The sequence below is a fragment of the Silene latifolia genome, chromosome 9 (assembly GCF_048544455.1).
Source record: "Silene latifolia isolate original U9 population chromosome 9, ASM4854445v1, whole genome shotgun sequence".
Taxonomy (NCBI): Eukaryota; Viridiplantae; Streptophyta; class Magnoliopsida; order Caryophyllales; family Caryophyllaceae; genus Silene; species Silene latifolia.
This window is the reverse complement of record NC_133534.1, coordinates 99124075-99132333: the sequence shown is the minus strand read 5'-3', so window position 1 is coordinate 99132333 and position 8259 is coordinate 99124075. Positions and strand designations below refer to the sequence as shown.

Below are 8259 nucleotides of genomic sequence, written 5' to 3'. Positions count from 1 at the left end.
ATCAAATCAACCCCCACTTTCGTTACCTTAGACTAAATTAGACAATTAGAAATTACATTCGCCTCCTTGTGGTTCGACCTTGTTACCACTAGCCTAGGTTAGTTTTAATAGTAAATTATAAATCTTATTTTTGGTACTCACAACAACGGGTATCATCTAACTTGTCAAAACGGGCATTCATGGCTTCCAGCTGAGCCACAACAGCATTATCAACCAAATGCACTGTCCGAATGCCATCCCTCTGGTTCCCATACTCAGCACAATGGTTCGCCATCTCCTCAATAATGCCCATCCCTTATCATCATCATTATTCTTTTGAAATCGCCCATTAGATGAGGCATAAAGTATAGCACGGTGGTCATCATACAACCGATTGTAAAACTGGTTGCACAAAAACCACTGATCAAAACCATGGTGAGGAAGGGACCTCACCAACTTCTTGAAACGACACCAAGCCTCATAAAAAATTTCATCAGGTGCCTGTTTGAAACTCGTAATCTTTCCTTTCAGCTGATTGGTACATTGTGGAGGAAAGTATCTTTTATAAAAGGCAAGAGCAAGAGTCTCCCAGATAGTGATACCGGCTGCAGTACGATCAAGATCAGTGAGCCACTCCCTGGCTCCGTCGCTCCGTGAAAAAGGAAACAAGACTTCCTTTATTTTATCCTGGGTCACTCCCTTAGTGGCAGGAATGGTAGGGCTATAGTCAGTAAATACCTCCATATGTTTACGCGGATCTTCACCCGCCACACACCGGTGTAGGTTGCTTTCGACCAAATTGATGTAGGACGGTCTAATGTCGAAAGTATTACCATCCTTTGTCACAACCTTAAAATCTTTGGGAATCAAGGCAGCTGTGGGCTCTGAGTGACTCGCTATGTTAGGCATCTTTACTGGCTTGAAGCATAAATAGAGTTGTCTTCTTCACAAGAGTGGTCTTCTGCAAAAAGAAAATGTTGTAGCTCGGGTTCAAAAGTACTCAAGTCTTCCTTTTGAATCATTCTTTGCAGTCTGAGTCTATGCCGAAAAGATCTCTCCCGCTCAGGATCAACAGGAACTAATTCTGACCTGTTAGACCTGGGCATACACAGCACTGAAAGAAATAACTGAGAACTGTCTCAAGGAATAAAAATTCCCTGAGACAGATATAGATAAACGAAACAAGCAAGACAGATAGGGCTATTGTCTCCCCGGCAACGGCGCCAAAATTTGATACGGTCGTTTCCGTACCAAAAATAAAACCTAAATATACTAACAGAAGCTAGTGATAAGTAGGGTCGATCTCCACAGGGAGGCAAGATATCTATCTATAGTCCGTCTATCTAGGTCACAAATGGGGGTTTTTAATTTGATTTTCTAAACTACTGAAGGTCAAAGGTAAGAGAAATAAAGTAAGAGCGATTAAAGCGAGAAAATGTGATAAAAGTGATCAAATAAAGGAGAGTATATCAGGATTTCGGTTCACCATGGTAGTCTATCGACTCAGTTGCAAATAGCCTAGACAATCTACTATGAGAAGGGCATGGGAAAAGTCCTTCCGGTCCACCCTAAAATTCCACCAACTTAACTTCCGTCCTCATTAGGGTAGTCTACTGTTCATAGCAGGTCTGTTTATTCCAATCTTCCGATCCAGGAACAAAGTTAACCAGATTAATGTAATTTAGAAGCGTGCACTCAACTAAATAGGTGTTACAGTTTTATTGCTATGGGGACAGATTCTCACATGTAAATTATCTAGCCTATTCGCTACATCGTCACAATCCTACCATGGATTCCCTAGTCCTAACATAGAGAGTTAGCTACTCATGTTCTTAACGTAATTAACAATAACAACAAAAGATGTGCTAATGGAATACATGTTGAAACGATAATAATCAAACATAAATAAGACAAGGACAAGAATAATAATGGGAGAACAAGAAATTAATGCAAACAAAGTATTAAGATTAAGGAGAATAAAATGATTACAATCTTAAAAAATCCGGCGTAGAGATCAATCCACGAAAGCAAGGTACGAGATTAAGCAGTAAAGTAGTTCAGAGATTAAGAGAAGTAAAGAGTGATAAAGAGTAGTAAAGTATGTTTATTAACCTAATTACGACTCCCTTATATAGGGGAGCGTAAATTAACAAAATAAAACCTATCACGGATTAAGTCAACCCGTGTATCATAGCAAACCCCTCGATCGAGCACCTTCAGATCACTCGATCGAGGTCTTCTCCAACAATTGTACTCGATCGAACAGTTAAGGCTCTCGATCGAGTAACTCCTATAAACTCCATTTCGATCGAGCTGTTAGAATCACTCGATCGACCATCTGCTCCAGCCAAACCACTCGATCGACACATATCTCCACTCGATCGATTGGATATCCAACACAACAGCCTCAAATATATCGTTGGCAGCTTCATGGATCTTCCTTCACACACCACGAGGTATAACTCTTGCTCTAATACTTTCGTCTCCTTACAGTGCATGCTAAATGGGACGAATAAAGGTCGATTCCGCTACTACCAGGTCCATTTCTGCAATAAAGGCAAAACAAACCAAAGTAGCCAATTCGGGGCATTTTGCAATACATAGCGATACAAAAAGTCATAGAAATGCGTGCAATAAGAGGCTAAAAAGTCTATATAAATTGCACGTATCAGAATATTATCAACATAATGATAATTATTCCGAGTCCCGTTTTTCATATTAGCACAAAAGCGGTCTTAACGACCTTTTACATAAAATGGATTTTGACACTCTTTTACAAATAATTTCACAAACGATTTCATAAGAATTTTAAATAACCAGGAGACACCCTTTAGGTCGTCGCCTGACTCGCGCCTAAATAGACCCTCTGATTTCCAGTTTTCAAACTTGGACAGGCTCCCTTGCATCGCGTTATGGCTCGCGCCTTAATAGGCTGCCTGGTGGCGCTCCTTTTTCCTTTTCATCACTCGTCTAGGACGATCCTGACTTCGGTTAACCCGAATACAGGACGGATTAGATCGATTACTTCCCATTTTACAACACACTTTTTCTAAGACAAATGGATCATGTTATGCACCATTAACCTAACTCGGTAAATATATGTTTAATTTCCGTCTTACATGCAAATCAATATTAGATCCAAGTCGACATCAATTACTTGATATTTGGATAAAAAATCTACATAGCAAATCTCACATGTTAGGTTTAAACTCGTGAATGCACATTCATGCATTTAACCCGTTTTATCAATTTCTGCACTTAACCAACCAAGATCGATCAGTAGAGGCCGCTACCGCGGGTGGGGTTGGCTGTCCAATTAAAGGGCTTCCCAACACTTACCCTCACCTCTTACTCAGAAACTTTGGATAGTGGTAGATCTTATCCAGGGCGAACGAGAGCCATTCTAGCGATAAGATGCTAAAGAGGGACGATTCCTTATCTTTAGTACCTATGTCAAGCACCGTTTTTTTCCTTGATTGACCTAGGTATAAAGTGTACTCGAACGGTTACCAGGCATCCCATAATTGCTTGGTGGAAACTCCGAACATCCCTAACATCGTTTCGAGATCTTTGCCGAGACGAAACCGACCGATCTAATGCGATCCGGTCGGAAGCATTTCTTACGCCGCCGAGCGTGACTTTTCGACTGCTGCAGGTCAACGGATTACCATTGGCGTGCAGGTGGCCCATGTCCACAGATTGACGACTCCGCTGGGGAAAACTAGGACACTTGTGTCTTTGCGATCCCTAGATGGTGAAACTCGAACGAGGTCTTGGTTGAAATGCAATAATTGATATTACAGTCATAAGTCGGGTTCCTTGTCCGGGCCCACAACCTAACCTTTATCGACCAACTGGCTCGTCCCGTCAGCATGAGTTTTCTCATCCCCGCGTTTTGAATCCCGATTGCGTCTAACATGCCACTGGCGTTACACCATTTTGTTTCGCCAAAGAGCATTCACTTCCCATGTGCACGAGGCTAGGGCACCAACTTTACATAGTTTGTTTGGATTGTCATTCCTCTTGAAAATTGGGGATTGATCGCTTGGTGTGTAACCACCCTTTTAAGCCAAAACCGGTGTCAGCATTATGCATAATATAATGAACTATGAGTACTTATGTGCTATGTGATCATAAGTCCTTCCGTGTCATTTTCAAACTTTCAAAACAACTTTGTGCCGTCATAATGGCCATTTCAAACCTCGGTCTTTCACCGACCGTTGCAAACACATTTTTCATGCCGTCGTAGTGACGATTTTCAAACCCGGTTTTTACAACCATTTCGACAAACACACCTTTTTGCGCCGTCATAATGGCCACTTTTAAACTCAGTCTTTCGCCGACCGTTGCAAACCTTTTTTGCGCCATTATATTGGCCATTTTCAAAACTTGTTTTTACAACCGTTTAAACAAAAGCACCTTTTCACGCCGTCATAATGTCAGGTTTGAAAAACGGATTTTAAACCGTTTTGCACCGACATAATGGACTTTTGCGCCGACATAATGGCCCCTTTTAAACTCGGTCTTTCGCCGACCGTTGCAAACCTTTTTTGCGCCGTTATAATGGCCATTTTCAAAACCGGTTTTTTCAACCGTTTAAACAAAAGCACCTTTTCACGCCGTCATAATGTCAGTTTTGAAAAACGGATTTTAAACCGTTTTGCACCGACATAATGGACTTTTGCGCCGACATAATGGCCCCTTTCAAAACTCGAAAATGACACACCTTTTTCGAGGACTTTTCAAATCCCGAGGACGACACACCATTCTCGATACCACGACAATTTTAACCCTTTTCAAACCTTGATTTTAAAAACACACGATCTTGAGTTTCAAAAAATAAGTCTTCGGAAACAACGCCGCCGCAACTCTAACTCAAACCGTCTTTTAAAAACAAACCTAAGACAACGCTTTTCAATTGGCCGACTCCTTGAAGATCCTTACTCTTCAGAAGCCGTCCATAAATCAACAAATGTATCTTTTTGAAAATTTTTATTTTCGAAAATTTCAGTCCACCACTCCAATTCCGCCTCGTATCTACAGAGTCAAAGCAAACGTACTTATGGGTCTTTACTTATGAGTCGTCTCACCTCGAGACTCGTCCAACAGCGTCATGCCATTACTTTGAACGCGAGTCAAGGTTTAGTCAATACCGTCGCACCGTCAAATTGAGTTAGCACCGAGGCACTACACACGGTAGTCCTTGTCTCGTTGGGTCCAAAGTGTCTTTCCGTCCTTTGTGCTGTCTGTGTTTAGTCGTTAAACCGTGTCGGATTGGGATGTAACGTGAGCCGTTTTCTGCCCCAGAATCATGGCCCCATCTTCAGCTTCGTCCAACAATAACAACGATGGCAACATGGATCTCACAACTGCTCAGCTAGCCAGCTTGCTCATAGCCCATAAGGTCACTATGGACCGTGCCGAGACCCGTATCGACACTCTGGAAAACAAGGAAACCGGAGAACATAAAACGCCACCTTTAACCAAAACTGAGAAAAGGCTCAAGCTCTTGGAGGAGCAACTCTTGGCCCGTGGAAACAACATCCACCTCGAGAACAATCAAAGGTTCGAGCCCATCGGGGATCAACTGCCTGACAACTTCACCTTAACTGATGTGCCTAAATTCAAGGGAGTGGAGGACCCACTTAATCACATCCAGGTCTTCAAGGATTACATGTCCATCAAAGAGGTCAAATAGGAGCTCTTTACCAGGATCTTTCCATCGTCCTTGGAACCGATTCCTCGTCAATGATACTATTCCCTCGACCCAAAGAGCATTAACACTTGGGACGAAGTCGTCGTTGAATTCGCAAAGCAATACGTCGACAACGTCGAAATTCAACCTAACACCCGCACCCTTGAGGTCCTAACCCAAAATGACAAAGAGGGATTCACCGAATTCCTAACCTGTTGTAGGAGGGTGAGCACCCAACTGGTCAGTAAATCGAGCGAATCGACCTTGGTGGAGAAATTTGTCAACAACCTCCGTCCAATTAATGCCAACCTGCTAAGGTATCAGAACATCAAAACCTTCTAGGATCTGCAAATCCTCGGGACCCGTATCGAAGATGACCTACGCAAGAGCGTTCTAGCCAAGACCACGGGTAGAGGCTATCAGGGTTCTACATCAACTGGGTCTCATCCCTACGGTCAAACAAACAAAATTGACGAGGTCAACCTCCTCAAGCCAACTCCAAAGAAATCCGAACGTCCTTAAAGGACATTCACTAACTTGCGATCGACCTATCCTAGCGCCCTAAAAAGGCTCATGGACCAAGGAAAACCGCAACCATTCAGGCCCACTCCGGACCCGTCTAAAGCAAGGAAAACCCGCTTTTGGAACCCTAACGCCTATTGCGAATATCACTAAGGCAAAGGCCATGACACGGAAACTTGCTTCAAGCTGAAGCTCGCCATTCAGGACATGATCGAGAAGGGAGAGCTACCTCTACCTCCGCCAACAAAACCAAACAAGAAAACAAACCCCTTGGGAATCCACGCCATCTCAGATGACGAACCGACTCTAGATTGCTTACATCTCATCTTGCCTATTGAGGATGAGATCAATGCCTTGGAAAAGGTTACCCGGGACGGGATGTTCGTATTCAGCGCCGCGACCATGCTCGCCATGCTTCAGCAAGTTGAAGAAGCCATAGCTAGTCTCTCAGAGAGGATTACCCAGCTCGAGGATGCTTACCACCGGCTAATATTCAACCCACCAGCACCTGCACCACGTCCAAGGGATGCTCCCTCAAGTACCCAAAATTCCCAATTCCAAAAGGGACTACTTCCACGACTATTCTGACATGTACCGCACAACATAAACCACAATAATCAACCTCACAATAATCACCTTCACAAAAACTACCCACACAAAAATTTCCCTCACAAAAACTATCCTCCGAGGAATACCCCTTCAAGGTACCATCACGACCCTGAAATCAACGGTGTCTTGAGAGACGACGTAGATGACGTCTACATTGTCTCAGGAAAGGGCAAGCAAACCAAAGAGATTGACCACCTTACTTGATCTGTACGCCCTTACCAGAACCCAAACGACACGACAAACAATCCTCCAGCAACCAACGACCAAATCGTCCCAGACGTTAACATTCAACCCAGGATTCCCGATAACTCAATTCTCAAACAACTCTAAAAGGCCAATGCCGAAATATCCATTTGGCAACTAATCGCCACATCTTTCGAGCACCGACATGCATTGCTTCAAGCCTTAGGAAAACTAACAGTGCCTTCCACCTCCTCACCCGAAGAAGTGGTAGCTTATATGACCAGGGATGTCCCTAACCTGAACGACCCAATCATGTTCTCCGACGAGGATATCCCTCCCTTTGGAGCCAATCACAACTTGGCCCTATAAATCACCATGCTTTGCTTGAAATAGAACATACCCATGGTCTTGGTGGATGACGGATCTGCCGTCAACGTCATTCCTCTCAAAACGGCTCATAGACTAGGGATCAAGGAAGCTGACCTAGTCCCAACCCATCAAGGAGTTCGCGCCTACGATGGCACTCGACAAAAAGTCGCAGGTCTTATCACCCTAACCATCACAACAGGACCCTTGGAGACACACGTCAATTTCCAAGTAGTAGACGTCCACGCATCATTCAATATGCTTCTGGGACGCCCCTGGATCCATACGGCCAAAGCCGTAACATCAACCCTTCACTAGAAAACCAGGGTCCCCTTCAATGGGAAAACAATCACAATTCCTGCATCACTATTTAAGGTTGTCATGAAAAAGAGGATAGCCTCTCAAGTCATTGAAGAGGTCGACAACGAAATATGGGGATTCCAAGCTGTGAATGCCCTAACCAATGAACCAACACCTTTTGATTGTGATGTATTCTCAAACCTCATGATTAAGCGCATCTTGATGCACCAGGGGTACTTCCTAGGCATGACTCTTAGCCCGTTAAAAAGCACCTTGCCTCCCCTGAAACAGGCCAAGGTCCCGAACATCCCTTTCGGACTAGGCTACGAGCCGACCGATGAAGACATCCGGAAAATGGGTCTCCTCGTAAGGAAGAGCAAAAAGCATGGAGTCATCCTCCGCCCATATCACTTGAACTTCAATGGCTATTTCATCCTCGAGGGAGAGTATGAACTTTACAACAGCTTTCCTGAGCCAATCTACGACCCCATGACAAGGGTCAAGTATCCGTGTATAGAAGTCTTACAAGACTGTTATTTCATCCTTGACAACAACACCAATATTGCACCGATCAAATCTGAATCGACCCCTTGCTTGGACAGGCA

At 43.8% G+C, this 8259-nt stretch overlaps 1 non-coding gene across 1 annotated transcript; it reads left to right on the top strand.

The window, feature by feature from the left end:
• Positions 1-406: 406 nt before the first annotated feature.
• LOC141603778 (small nucleolar RNA R71) lies at positions 407-512 on the top strand. Its single transcript, XR_012525630.1, has one exon. It is a non-coding gene; the product is annotated as a small nucleolar RNA R71 (small nucleolar RNA).
• Positions 513-8259: the final 7747 nt, after the last annotated feature.